The sequence below is a fragment of the Bicyclus anynana genome, chromosome 3 (genome assembly GCF_947172395.1).
Source record: "Bicyclus anynana chromosome 3, ilBicAnyn1.1, whole genome shotgun sequence".
Taxonomy (NCBI): domain Eukaryota; kingdom Metazoa; phylum Arthropoda; class Insecta; order Lepidoptera; family Nymphalidae; genus Bicyclus; species Bicyclus anynana.
Window position 1 is genome coordinate 7,120,490 of NC_069085.1, and position 14,209 is coordinate 7,134,698.

The 14,209-nt window shown below is 36.7% G+C and overlaps 1 protein-coding gene across 2 annotated transcripts in view; it reads left to right on the forward strand.

The window, feature by feature from the left end:
• LOC112050048 (uncharacterized) overlaps positions 1 to 14,209 on the forward strand; it is a 220,098-nt gene that overhangs the window by 51,494 nt on the left and 154,395 nt on the right. For both annotated transcript variants that reach the window (XM_024088171.2, XM_024088172.2), the window contains exon 2: positions 6,760 to 6,794. The gene's annotated coding sequence lies outside the window, so the exon portion shown is untranslated. The remainder of the gene's footprint in view (positions 1 to 6,759; positions 6,795 to 14,209) is intronic.

Genomic DNA, 14,209 nt, shown 5'->3' on the forward strand with positions numbered 1-14,209 from the left:
GAAAATCTCAATCTGCCCAGCCGGAGATCCCAGGACCTCCGTCTTGTAAATACACCGCGCATACCACTGCGCCACGGAGGCCGTCAAAAAAGTATGTGTCTAATTATTTTTTTTATCTTCATCAAGTTTCAAATGAAAAGTACCTAAGTATATAAAAATAAAAAATATATTTTAAATAAAATGTGGTGTTTCCTAAAAACAAAATGCTCTATAGTTTTATTTTCTAATTCGCTTTCAGTAAATGGGATTTCGTGCAATACGATTAAAAACGGACAAGGGGAAAGAAACCCAACGTTACAGAAATATTCCTTTCCGAATACTGTAGCCGGTCGCAAAAGCGATTAACGGTACCCTGAAATCGCAGGTCAATGACCGACCCCAGCCACGCCACGTGTTCTTGCATTACGCGATATTGTATAATTCATAACACATGAAACTAATGACTGAGGAAATGTTTTGCTTCCGTTGTTGTGGTGTTGCGTGTAAGTGGTAACGCGTACATAAATATTAAATACTAATTGAGTAACTCCTCGAAAACCTGAGCTATGAATTATTTATTTAAATTGGATAACTAACAACACACGCCTAACTGCACAGAAAGACTTACCTACCTCAAGAAACTTCTTCTTTCTTGCCAGCTGCTGAGAGGCAGCAGAACCTGCCTTCCGAATTGGTGGTGGTTGGTTTGGTTAGTGGTAAAATTTTTCAAACTTGACGTTTCAATAGTGCTTGTATAAGTTCTTGTACCAATAATACTTGAAATGAATGATTTGCTGCTTAGTAAAATAAGCATTGCGGTCTTCTTTGAGTTTGTGATCATGGAACCTTTTCAGGCAATAATACCTTTACGCTATTCCAAAACTATTTCGGTATCAATGTCGTTAAAATCACGAAGAAGAGCAATGCAATGCAATTGCAATGCAAATTGTGAGCAATGTAATTTTACCATACGTATTTCTCCTGAAAAACTCTACTCAAATTCTACCCCACTATTTTTTTTTAAGTTTCTCTGAGTAAAGAGAGATAGATGTTAAGAAATTCGAGAACTAATCTCAACTTATTTAAAGCAGAGCGTAAATGAAGTTCTTAAACCGTATTTTTTAATATATTTTTTTTATATTTAATAACGTGACTAACAAGTAACAACATTAGCGAAGTAAATAAACAAAACATTTACGAAAGGACGGCGGAGGATTTGTTAATTAGCAATATATTTGTATTACGACACTCATGCGGTTACAGGACATTAATATCGTGGCCGCACTTAATGGGTTTTACGTGGATCGCTAATTTAAGCGTCCTATTTTTAGATGGACCTACATTCTGATTGGAAATTCAATAATGTTGTGAGATTGTGCTTTAAATGTTTCAGGGGTTTATTGTTGGTACTTTGTCTTGTAGACTCTGTTACAGGCTAAATTTTTTTTCTAAAATTCTACTAATATTATAAACGTAGTTTGGATGTTTGTTCTCGACTCGAACAACACTGTTTGTTTGTTTGTTGTTGTTGTTGTTGTTATGTTTGTTACTCTTTAACGCCAAACCGAATTAACTCAGTTTTGAAATAGTTATAGACTATAGCCTGGATTAACACATATACCACTTTTTATCCCGGAAAAATCTATGGTTCCCGAGGGATTTGTGAAAAACTGAGGTACAGATGAAAATACAGTTAATTATGTATCCTCCGTGAATCGTAAACCTCATGTATGAGGGTTGTGAATATCTCTGAACTCTCTATCTCTAACCTTAAGATCTTATGCCATCTTGTTCTAATTCCGGCTATTCTAAGAGCATCGTAGACAGTGGATTCGAGTGTACTGCGGACCTGGTCAGACCAAAGCATCACTTTTTATCCCGGAAAAATCTATGGTTCCCGAGGGATTTGTGAAAAACTGAGGTACAGATGAAAATACAGTTAATTATGTATCCTCCGTGAATCGTAAACCTCATGTATGAGGGTTGTGAACATCTCTGAACTCTCTATCTCTAACCTTAAGATCTTATGCCATCTTGTTCTAATTCCGGCTATTCTAAGAGCATCGTAGACAGTGGATTCGAGTGTACTGCGGACCTGGTCAGACCAAAGCATCAGGCTACGCCTTTCCGGTCTTTTTTCTTGCCAGTAACAACTAATTTTTCCAGATTATCTCCGTCTTTCCTAGCAATATGTCCGAAGTACTTTAGAATACGCTTGAGGCAAATGGTAGAGTCTTGTTTTTATCCTGAGCTTGGCAAGAATTGGTCCATGGAATCCGGAGCATTTTCCTTCAAAGCAAACATACCTCGAAAACGTTATTCCGGTTTGAAATATTCACCCAAATCCATAAATACGATTTAATTGGAATTTTTCATAAATCATCTCATTACGAACCGATCGATTTGTCTAACCAAAAAAAAATATTGCTCCAATTTATTTTTAATCCATGAGCTATTTCCATAATTAAGCGGCATACATAAAGAAAGATATGGCAGCCATGTGCTACGGACAGCGTCTCTTCAAACTATGGTTGTTGGCTTTGTGCCATTGGCTAATGAATTATTCATTAATGCTTATGATTAATTTGTTTTTATTGATAACCACAGAGGAACTAATATGGTAGTATAATAATGGGACCGTCCGTTCATAGTCTCTTGCAAAATGTTTATAAATGTTTGGTTTTGCTTTCATACTTAATCCAGATTTATTGTGATAATCCTGTCTGGCCATATTATTCTATCCAACGGAAGATGGCTAATATCTCATTATCTAATCTCACAGCTTATTAGCAGACGCCACGCGGTTTCACCCGCGTAGTTCCCGTTCCCGTAGGAAATTGAGGATAAAATGTAGCATATAGCACTCGGGAATAGTGTAGCTTCCCAACAGTGAAAGAATTTTTCGAATTGGTTCAGTAGTTTCGTAACCAATTCAATGCAAACAAACAATCAAATCTTTCCTCTTTATAATAAGACTAGTAGACGCCGCGCGGTTTCACCCGCGTGGTTCCCGTTCTCGCATGAATATAGGGATAAAATATAGCCTATAGCCTTCCTCGATATATGAGCTATGTAACATTGAAAGAATTTTTCTAATCGGACCAGTAGTTCCTGAGATTAGCGCATTCAATCAAACAAACAAACAAACTCTTCAGCTTTATAATATTAGTATAGATAGTATTGCTTTCTTTAAATTGTTTTTATATCGTTTTCTTTCACGTTGTTGTTGTTTCTTTTTTCACATTTAATGGGATGTTCACAAATATACTTTAGCCGAAGCTTTAATTAGTTAAGTCTCATACAAACACTTGAAAGTTTTTTGTCATATTACCATTAATTATACTATGCTTAAGGTTAGTTATACTGGATAAAATTCAGAAGAAAACTTCACCCATACACTTGTAAATAATACAGTCTTCATTCTTCATTGTATATTAATATTGTGTAGCAAATGATTCGAATATTCCTAAAGCCGGAAACCATGTTTCCATTCTAATTCTATTCAAACAATACGGTTGGGAAAAGGCATTATGCTTTGTTTCACCATTATTCTCACCGGCAGATACATCAGAAGATACAAGAGCTAGAACCGTTTATACAGGGTGATCCGGAGTATTTCCCATAACTCTAAGGTTATTCTTTAATTTAAAATGTCTATAGAACTAAAATGAATATTTTCGGAGTAAAAAACATTTTTTTTTGTAAATAAATCTTAAATTAGCTTATATTGCATCCTTATTATGACCTAGCCAAACTTATTCATTGATAAATATCATGAAGTAGCTTACTAGTAAAGAGCGAAGTGCCAGTTGCATCTCGTCGATATCGACAGTTTTAACACTACGATTACGTATTTTAAAATGCAAGGATAGATAAAGGCGTGTGTTACCCAGTCAGAATTGTTAGAATTACTTTGTATGATAACATAAAAAGTTTTTTTTAGTTAAAAAATTGTTATGCAGTTTGGCTCCTATAAGTAGACTTGACACCTTGGAATTATGGGAATACTCCGAAACACCCTGTATATGAAGCGAGGTAGTGCCGTGTACGCTTTTGAAAAGAATTTTTCCGCTTATCACCCATGACACAATTGTAAAGCCCGCCGGAGACGGGACCGTATATGCAGGATCATTGTTTCATAACAGTATTAAAATTTTTCACAAAAATAGCAAGTAAGCATTTCACACGAATAGGGGCGAGTTTAAGGGAATAAAATTTAAATATGAAACGATGTGGTAGGTAGAATTAAACAGGTTTTATAAAGTTTAACATGAAAAATACTTACGTTTAAGACTTTTCTTTCATTGAAGTTGAGGTGGAGGTACCCAATTACAATTAGTTAAAGCATCTCCATAGCAGACATTATCATCTAATCTTGAGTACCGTTAATCCATAATTTTATTATCGAAAAGGACTAAAATCTAAATGATACAATCAATTTAGTGGAAATAAAAATATAGCTTCATATTTTATTTAACAAAAAACCATATCAACGAAAATATTGCAAGTGATAAATAACCATCAAATTAATCTGACGATAGTTCCCGTGACGTGAAGGATATCGAATTAGGTCATCTCATGTAACATGAGGAAGCAAACAGAAACCTTTACGTCATACGCACATCGGCGGCTATTCATGATAATTTTATTTGGCTACTTGGCGGTTGGCAGATATTGATGCGTTCAATGTTCCTCTTAGCCTCCCCTGAAATATTTTGTAGGCTCATATGGCTATAGTCCTTGCTTAATGGGTGGGGTCGCTTATTTATGGGACAGTATAGTAAAGACGTTTTCACGGTAATATTATCAGTAATGTATACTTATTAGATAGGCCTCAAAATCGATATTATTTTGTTAGAAAAACACTGAAATGATTGCAACTATAACCTACTTTTGTTATTCTACGATCACCGTTTTTATTTCTTACGACAATGTAATGGGACACCAAAAATATGTTCATTGGATTGGCACTCGGTCCTTCGGGATAGATTAATGTACTGTGTGTTCACGTTAAAGCTATAGATTCAAGCACAAATTCTGTACATTAATGTTTTCAATATATTTATATTCTATCTATTATTTACAAGTACAAATAGTTTATAGCTAGTAGATGTCCACTCGGATTTTGCGGGAGGGCCAGATTAAGGAGGTCTAAAGGAAGACAAAGTCGTGAGCGTCCGCTAGTTCTTCAATAAATTTTATTATCTATATTATTCCTCAGACCTTACCTTGATATGTCGCAATTCTGCATATAGAACTATTCGTACACAATAAATTTTACAAGGTTATACGAAAGCTTACAGATAAACATCGGTATTGTTTATTTATTTAAATGTTAACATTAAATGTTGATCATGCACAAAATTGTTATCGATCACCAATTTTAAATGGGCCATGTACTTATACAGGGTGCTCGGGAGTATTTTTCATAACTCTGGGGTTATATTCTTTGAGGAAAATTATTGAAAAATGTCAATACTATATGTGTTCTAAAATGAATATTTTTGGAGTAAAAAAATATTTCTTTTGTAAATAGGTCTTAAATTGTGTCTCTTATATTGTCATCCTTATACATGTATTATGACTTACCCAAATTTATTCATTGATAAATATCATGAAGTAGCTTACTACTGAAGTGCGAAGTGCCAGTTGCAATATCTCGTCGATATCGACAGTCTTACCACTACGATTACGTATTTTATAATGCAAGGATAGATAAATGTTACATGGCCAGTCGGAATTATTTGAATTACTTCGTATGAATTTTTTAGTGTAAAAAAAATTGTTATGCAGTTCGGCTCCTATTATATGGCCTTGTCAACACCTTGAAGTTATGGAAAAGTTAAGGGAAATACTCCGTAACATCCTGTGTAATACTTTTTAACTTCGCTGTTTCTAGTCGTAATATTTTTAGTACCAATCCTCCCGTACATAAAAGTCAGTTTAGTCCTAAGTGATCAATGTACTCCGACGAATCGGAGGCACTTGAACACGTGCGCCGCAGTGTATGGAGCCATAACTACTGTACTGTCGCTCACAGACTGGGTACATGTAAACACATTGTACTTACTCAAGACACTTCACTAGGCGAAAAAGTGAAGCCGCCTGAGTGCCTATTGTGGTGAGAGTGCGTGCGATACCAGGGCTCTCGAGAATGCGATGGGCCAACTATTACTGATTATGACTCGGGGGGCTTTGGGGCGTGGATGAACAAAGGTATTCGTAATATTGTTTCATCAAGCCATGATGGTAGTACAAAGAATCAGTAATATGTTATCACCTCTGATATCAACCATTACCGGATTTTTTGTACCGTAAAATTAAAAATCTGATCCGTTTGATGCGTTCGATACGTAAGATGAGATTAGTAGACGCCCACCATTAACAAAAATCATAATATCAACTGGGCAATGTCATCTACCCACTCTATATCCACGAAGGGTTGTCAGTAGGCACCTAATGACTTTATACCTATTAGGTAATCGCAATGGAATAAATAGTATAACTATAGCTAGTTGGTAATTTTCGTATATGTCCATACGTTAAAGTTAGTGAATTGGCCTGCTAATGTAATTGTCTGTTTCCTTTTAATATTATAGAAACTAGAAATATACGTTTTATAAAATTGTAATTACTTATTGTAACAAGTTTCTGCACTTATATCCTTGAATTCTTAATTACATTTAAATTATGTACTGAATTTTCAAGGTTTAAGCAAAACAACTAAAAGTAGTTACACAATTGAAGAGCATTATGTAATTTGTTCTTTTTTTGTTTCAGATCTTCGGATATTTTCAGCAACCCGTTTCTTGAAGGTATGATTGTTTATTTTTCTGAAGGCATCATCAATCCTGAAAGTAGACGTATGGTAATTGTTAGCGTGATATATTTTACTCTGCTTTTTTATTTTTATCTCTACACACAGATAAAAACCATGACGCCAATTTTTATGTGTTTTGTTTATTTTAAAAATCATGATTTTGAGGGGTGTTATAAAGTTTTTTTTTATTCTTTACAAGTTAGCATTACAATCTCACCTAAGTAAGTGATGATGCAGTCTAATATGAAAGCTGGCTAACTTGTTAGGAGTTGGATGGAAATCCACACCACTTTCGGTTTCTACACGACATCGTACTGGAACGCTAAATCACTTAGCGGTACGTCTTTGTCAGTAGGGTGGTAACTAGCCACGGCCGAAGCCTCCACCAAACTTGACTTGGATCAATTAAAGTGTAGATAATATTTCAGTAGGATGTTTTGTCATATTAGCGGTTCAAAAGTACTCATCTATAAGACTTTTCCTAGTTCATGTTTCATATGATTAGAAAATGTTTTAAAGCTAGAGAAAGTTTGCAATTAAATAGATTACTACCACATTACCACTTACCTAAATAGGAGACAGTTTTAGAACTTAACGGTTTAGCACGCGACGCGGACGACGGCAAGATGCCTTTGATATCATGGAGGATGGGTAGGCCTTTAGTGTAGGATGCAACTTGCGTGACAGAGTCCAGACAGACTGATTCCCGCCGGGTTAGCTTTTAAAAATCCATACATCTTACAGTACGTATTCATTATTGTAATTATTACATACTGTAAGATGTATGAGAAATCGGAATTGCCCAAAGAAAAGGAAATTCATACCGTTTGATGGAAGCAGTATGAATTTCCTTTTTTTTGGGACGGCATGCCTTTGTCAAAATTCTATCCTTCGCCACTGGACACCCGTGTGCTTCACATCTTCCTGCCACGATGGGCTGTGCGGGCGCTGCTGCTGCATCAGCAGAGACCCTCAAGCGGCGCAAATAGGTAGGTACATTAATCTCGTCGGTGATTGCGTATTTGAGCCGTTTGCGGTCGAAACACTAAGTCCGCGGGGTCCGAGTACTCGCTTTCTTTTTAAAAAATTCGTTATTTTTCAAAGCCTATTTATTGCCTTACACGACACGTACAAGATTTCAAGACAAATTCCTCGTCGTATACGGACACAATGATTTACGATATCATAAACCATCTGAAGAATGTAACGAAAAAAGTAGCGCTAAATGCAGTAAAGCGTTTCTACATAACTCGCGCTTCTTGTTTTTTCAACAGTTTGATTGTAAAATAACTTGCCGGCAATTTGGTCTCGTTCGTCAGTTAAAACTGGGTTATACTGAGATAATAGTTGCCCAATCCGCTTGCTTGTTTCTGTGTTGTTTGAATTCCCTGCCGTGTTCGCTTTATCGAAAAAGTTCTTCTAGTTAATAGGTAACGCTTTTTTGTCCCAGTTTGTATAGTGAGTGCTCCATTGCCGGCATTCTAGTGAATGAAATAACCAATTTGGTTCTTTTTTTGTATGCCGGGCTTTGTATTGGACGCCACAGTAACTAGTTTTTGTATGATCAATCACTCTAAGTTAGGTATACGAGTATGTAATAATCATTCTATATTTCCGCATACATGGCGTTAGTTTTTAGTGTTTTTTGTTATCGTTATTTTTAGTGCCCAATAAAGACTTTTTTTATTATTATCTTCTTCGTTGGTCCAGTGGTTAGTCCATGTTAGATCACGAAGTCCTGGGTTTGATTCCTGGGTCGGGCTGTAAAATACTAAGCTTTATTTTATTTCTAGAAATTTCTAGCCGTAAAAGTCTGTTCGGAGGGGAGAAGTTGGTGATGCTTCACTCCCCTTGACTGGTCGAGACTGACTGGTGAGCTCGTAAAGTTGTTGCTCCCGGTCATTAACATCATGATAGTGTCATTATCACCCTATAAGCCCATCAACCCAACTTGGAGCGGATTGACGGATCTAAGCTCCGTATGCCTAGCCTATAAGGCCTGCCTCATCGGTCCCGTGGTAAGCTGGTTCGGCTACAGACAATGAGGTCCAGAATTCGAGCTCTGGATCAGGCCTCGTGCCTCGGAGAGCACGTAAAGCCGTCGGTCCTGCGCCTGATCTCCCACCGGTGTTTTTCGTCTGCCGTCCCATTGGACTATGAGGGAATAGCGAGTGCATCTGTGCTAGTGCACGCACTTGTGCATTATAATATCTCCAGCGTACAAGTATATGGTTAATCTCAACATGATTGTTTGCCGTGGCAAAGTCGGCCAAGAGCATATGGAGGCCTTGCCAAAGAGGACTGTTATAATAGACAGATCACAATAAAATATCTAGTTTATTTCTTTATTCGTTACACATACAGTAAAAAGACTTAAACGGACCAATCCATTTGAGTTATTTGAGTGACTAGTGATAGTGTGCTACATGATAAGATCACGTGAACAAAGTGACTTAGTAAGTAAAGACGCAATAGTTAGTGAAAGACTAAGATTAAGTTATTGGACATTATCTTAGTATAATAATAATGTAAGTTTAGGTTAAAGTTAAATTATTAATTTGTCACATAAGTAGGCTAGATCGTAATTTTATGAAGCACCAAATTGGTATTTTACAACAGGGAAGAAAAAACAAAAAAAAACCTTCTTTTTTAGTATATAGTAAAAATCTTTTTTTTAGATAGTGTTAGTTCGGTTTGCTTGCAAGAAGACGAGTCTAATGAAGATGACATTAATGAACCGTCGGAGAGTGTAACGGAACCTTCACTCCCCACCACTCAACCCCTCGCCCAGCGCGCAATGCGAGCAGCAGCGCATCGCGCAGCCGCTTCGCAGTTTGGATCGTGCCGCGATGCAAGAACCAGCTCATGACTAAGGACCCCGTATGGGTTCGAAACTAGTCGGGCATACTCCGACCTTTTTTTTTATTCTTTACAAGTTAGCTTTTGACTACAATCTCACCTGATGGTAAGTGATGATGCAGTCTAAGATGGAAGCGGGCTAACTTGTTAGGAGGAGAATCCATACCCCTTTCGGTTTCTACACGGCATCGTACCGGAACGCTAAATCGCTTGGCGGTACGTCTTTGCCGGTAGGGTGGTAACTAGCCACGGCCGAAGCTTCCCACCAGCCAGACCTGGACAAATTAAAAAAATCTCAATCTGCCCAGCCGGGGATCGAACCCAGGACCTCCGTCTTGTAAATCCACCGCGCATACCACTGCGCCACGGAGGCCGTCAAAATACCTAATATCACGTGAGTTTTAGCCGTGTTTCATAATCAATTAATAAAAAAAAAATCTTTATTTACTCATTTTGCTTCATCACAACATTGTCTATTTTCGGCGAAACATATATTTATCACGCTAGTTTAAGGAAAATGTATTCAAGCGTGATTACTTTGGGTAAACAATGCACACACAATTATAAAGCTGGGAGGATTTTCAAGATAACAACACGAGGATTAAAGTAAAGCTTTTTCAACATATTTATGCTGGAATTTTCTCTTCAGCTTCTAGTTTTCGGCTATTCTTCTATTCGGTGCGGTTTATAGTACATAAAACACGTTAACTCTGCCGTTTTACATTGTACTGTTTTTATTATTTCTACTACATTTTATTTACTTATTATTTTTTTTAATTTGATGCCAAGTTAGCTCTTGAGTGAGATCTCACTGAGAATGATGATCTCAAGATGCATTGAGAATCAATAGCTCAACGGTAAGAGCGGTCGGACTCATCACCGAGGGGTGGTGGTTCCATCCCCGCCCTGTTGGATTATTGTCGTACCCACTCCTAATACAGTCTTTCCCGATTAATTGGAGGGGAATGGCAATATTGGTCATAATTGAAAGATATGGCAAATATTATTAAAAAAAAGATAGTAGCGGGCAACCTGAAAGAGGTTAATTTATATATTGTACCCAAATGAAAATCGATATCTATATTAATATTTTAAATAGGTAAAGTTTTTGGTGTTTTTTGGGGTAGTCTCTGGATTTGCTAAACCGAATTTGAAAATCATTTTACTATTAGAAAGCCACGTTATTTGTGAGTGTCATATTTTATCTCTTTATTCTCACGAAAAGTAACTACGTAAGTAAAACCGCGGGGAGTCGACTAGTTTTTTATATTTTAGCAGAATGTACTGCCCTAATTAAAAAAAGAATCCACGTGTAGGAAACTGGAAACCAGAAACCAGATGCCATAATGAAAACGGGTGTCCATTATTTTATATGCGGTGGTCATAATTTCCCCTTCGTACACAATGTGATAGTAAACCTGACCGCGAAATCGACAATATCGTTTACCGTTGCATACGCAACCAATCGCCCCGCCAAGTTATCACAACTACGTACTGTTCCAATTTACCCCGTAGTACTTTAACTTATTTTATAGCCGTTTTAAACCAATGTGGGTCACTGAAATATTATTGTGCATCTTTATGGTTTTGTTATGAACGTATACGTATCACGTGAGAGCCGTGATGGCCCAGTGGATATGACCTCTGCCTCCGATTCCGGAAAGCGTGGAATCGAATCCAGTCAGGGGCATGCGCCACCAACTTTTCAGTTGTGTGCATTTTAAGAAATTAAATATCACGTGTATCAAACGATGAGGGAAGAACATCGTGATGAAACCTGCACAACGGAGAATTTTCTTAATTCTCTGCGTGTGTGAAGTCTGGACTGGACTGGATTCGAACTCACTCCCTCCGAATCGGAGGCAGAGGTCATATCCATTGGGCTATCACGGTTAAAGAAGACGAACAACTGTATTAGTATAAAACTAAACTTATTTTAAAATTCTACATGATTTCCATCATCAGAAGTTCACCAAATATTTTAAAGACTTAGCTTTCGTTGTCATTGCTCATAAAAACACGTACAAATAAAAATATGCTCAAACAAACGCAAAATATCCATCTTTTTAAAGTTGGCTAAAATTTGCTTCCAGGGAAAGCGGTTGAGTTAATTATTGCGTGTAAGGGACGCCGTATAAATATTTTCTTTGTCCAGGAATTCTTAAAAGTCCAGTTTAAAACTGCGCCCACCGGGTTTTTAAAAGTTTTGCAAGTAAAGTTTGTTTTACTTGGGGTACCTCGCGAAGCCCGAGGCACGTAGGGGAGACGCTTACTTCATTTAGGACGAAACTTCCTTGTTTTGCATTTACACGGAGAAAGTCACCCTAGAGAACTGAATATTTCATAAGTAGAACAGTGCTAGTAAGTGCGTCTCTACATAATTCAAACAGCTTATATGTATAAATTAAAGTACCGTAAAGGGACGTTAAGTAAAAAAGGTATTAAGATAGATAATCCGGAGAAAATGAGAAGGGCCCTTTGGAAATGGAAACGCGGTTTATATTGGAATTGTAGGTAGAGCGGTCAGCTCTCCATTTCCCAATGCGCCGATTCATTTATCCGCGAAATCCGTCCGCACGGGTAGATATCAATGTCAACACGGGCTTTGTCTCCATAAAATAGGCTAAGTAAATAACCAGATCACCAAATTGGCTCATGCAATTTGGTCGTATGGACCGACGGCGCTTGCACTTTGTCTGATTCAGTTTTTAATTAACGTTGATTCATTTTCACATCGATCCTCCCTACGGGCTAAATTGCTCTACTTGAAAAGGATTGGACTGAATAGAACACATTGTTTGCTATCGATTTACATTTAGTTTATGAAATTCTAAAATACTCGTAGTAGCGAATATTTGAACGTTTGAATTGGAAACAATTTTGAATGCTGAAATTCTGAAAATGTGATATTTATTGTTGAATGCAGAGATGTGCATTATTAATGTAAGAGGCTATCAATACTGAATATGTATTACGAGTACATTACAGTACCTACGAGTATACGTTCAACAAATGTAAAATGTTTTACTATCGTGTCCTGTGACGTACTATAGATGGGCGACCTGTTTATTATACCCACTTGCTGGTGGGAGGCTTCGGCCGTGGCTAGTACCACCGGCAAAGACGAACCGTTAAGCGATTTAGCGTTCCGGTGCGATGTCGTGTAGAAATGTGTGTCGATGGGTTTCGTTTTACATCCTACGCCTAACAAGTTAGCCCGCTTCCATCTTAGATTTCATCATCTCTTACCTTCAGGTGAGATTGCAGTCAAGGGCTAACTTGTAAAGAATAAAAATAAACTTACGAATATAGTTATGAAACAAATATTTGTAAATAAATCTGGCAGTTGATTCCTATTTGCTGTTAATCACAACAAAATGTTAAAATATTTTTTAATAAATTACAAGATTATTAGATTATTTTTATCATCACAAGATTTTCACACAAAAAAATAATGAATAGCTTACACAATAAATAACTGTTTTAAACTCTTTAACTGCTATTTACAGAGGCTTAAATAACAAAGCAACGGCACTATATAATGCCGTTAAAAGTGTATAAACAAACAGATCTACAAATTTAGGTCGCGACCTTTCCAAGTTCTTGTACCTAATAATAATAATATGTACAAGATACAGCCCCGAACGTTAATATGGACCCCATTTCCTGGATTTCCTCGAAGAACACTCGTGTAATAAGGCGGGGAAGGTAAGTTATGGATGATGGATCTTGTCTTATGAAATGAAAGCTGTGTCAATATCAGATAGCAAAGTATTTATTTCGGAGTTATAAATTTGAATAATTTTTATTTTATTTCTTTGGGTAAGACTTTAAGATTCATTTTCATAATTATCAGCCTTTTTTGAAGGCCTATTATAGGGCCAGGCCTCTCTTTTTACAAAGGTGATATAGCTTAGACCCACAACACTCTTCCATAATATTAGTAGAGATTGCTTACGGTAGCAGGGAACAAAGGTAGCAGGTAACAAATATCCATCCTCAATCCCGAATGATTATTCTCAAGAAAAAAAAATACGTTTCGTACTTTAACGATAATGGATAGGTACCTACCTCCTGAAGTAATTATGGCCAAAACTTCATTGTTTCATTTACTTTATAAATGAATTAACTGACGCCGTGTGGTTTCACCCGCGTGGTTTTCGTTCTTGTTGGAGTACGGGGATAATATAAGGCCTTTAGCCTTCCTCGATAAATGATCTAACTAAAATAACTAAATCTAACACTGAAAGAATTTTTCAAATCGGACTAGTAGTTACTGAGATTAGCGCGTTCAACCAAACGAACCAACAAACTTTTCAGCTTTATAATATTAGTATACATAGATTGTATATCTTTATAATTAATAAACGTTATTTTATATGTTATTGATGTAACCAGGACCTATAGCATAACGTTCTCTCCGAGGTACGGCAGTGTACACTGCTATCATCCTAAATACAGGCTGAGATATTTTACTGAAAATTTCTTAGAAGAAAGAAAAATCAAATGTTATGACAGTAGATAAGTGGTAATTCTTTCTTTCTTTATTAC